The sequence below is a fragment of the Brassica oleracea genome, chromosome C1 (assembly GCF_000695525.1).
Source record: "Brassica oleracea var. oleracea cultivar TO1000 chromosome C1, BOL, whole genome shotgun sequence".
NCBI classification, from domain to species: Eukaryota; Viridiplantae; Streptophyta; class Magnoliopsida; order Brassicales; family Brassicaceae; genus Brassica; species Brassica oleracea.
This window is the reverse complement of record NC_027748.1, coordinates 27,813,333-27,814,720: the sequence shown is the minus strand read 5'-3', so window position 1 is coordinate 27,814,720 and position 1,388 is coordinate 27,813,333.

Sequence of the window (1,388 nt, the reverse complement as noted above, 5' to 3'; positions counted from 1 at the left end):
AATATCCTAGTAATTAAAGATCAATTAATTTAGTTGGGTGAGGAAGGCTGTGAGCTCGTCACCTATAATTGCATAATTGTTATTAATCTACCAAGGCTGTTTATTCTTAAAAATGCTTCTTGATTAATAAGTAAGAGATTAAACTTGTAGAATAACTTATTTGAAAAATATTATGAATATTTGGGAATAGATTGTAAATTTGTAAATACTGTTACTAAACGTTTACGAAGGCTGGATGTGTGGATCAAAAATTCAGTTGATAAAATAGTTTTTTCAGATGAGATTTATTTAATAATTCAATATAAAACACAAAATGTCAAATATTAAAATCTCAGCAAAATATTTTTGTTATATAAATATTTCTTTCACAAAAATTGGGGAACTAAATAGTATAAAAATAGAGGGAAAACTTAATAATGTTCAAATATAAATACGGTCTTTAGATAATACGAGGTGTGGATTTTGTTGGGATCAGATTCATATGCTCTTAATGCAAAAAAATAATATATCATACTCTTACCATATATGTCGTACTATTCTTTAGTTGGATACTCTTAAGAATTTTATATATTAAAACAAAAGTCACAACCTTGATTTATGTGATCTTTTTAAAAATGAACCTAATGAACCTAATACTATAAAGTCATGTTACAATTAATCTATAATCTTATCTATTAAAATATAAGTCATGACTCATTTATTAGAAAATCATCAAATTTAATGGTTTCATCATTTTCCATATATTTTACTTATTACTGCAAAAGTATTTAAACGAGATTTACCTACAATCTTGCTGTTCCATTCTTTCCTCTTATTAACAATAGTCAACTAATATTCTACTCTATTAGATGCAAAAATATTAAAACAAGATTTATGTTATAAATCAATTGATGGATATCCATAACCGGCCCGGTCATAAACCGACCGATCCGCAGGAGAGAGAGACGGCCTATTGAGAAGAGAAAGAGGCGGCCACATGTTTCCTTTTCCTTGTATGATTTGGAATTTTCTTTTTATGAGTTTTTGCAAGTTCACTTGAGGACAAGTAAAGAACAAGTTTGGGGGAGTTGATATCTTGCATATTTCCATTGTGTTATCCATTCACCCATGTGCATTTTGATCATATAGACTAGGATTTAGCCATGTTTAGGTTTCATTTTGCATGCATGAGTCTTTATTAGGTATTGGAGTACCACGTGGAGTTCTTGGGGACATTTGGGTGCGTTTGGAGCTCAAAAGAGGTGATTAAGGTGATCATTGGACGAGAAGTGCATGGGAGCGACCCTACCGGAGCGACGCCATGAACTCGCTGTGCCCTACCTCTCAGAGCGACCTTACCAAAGCGACAACACGAGGTCGCTCGCCATTTACGCTTCGGAGCGACCTCC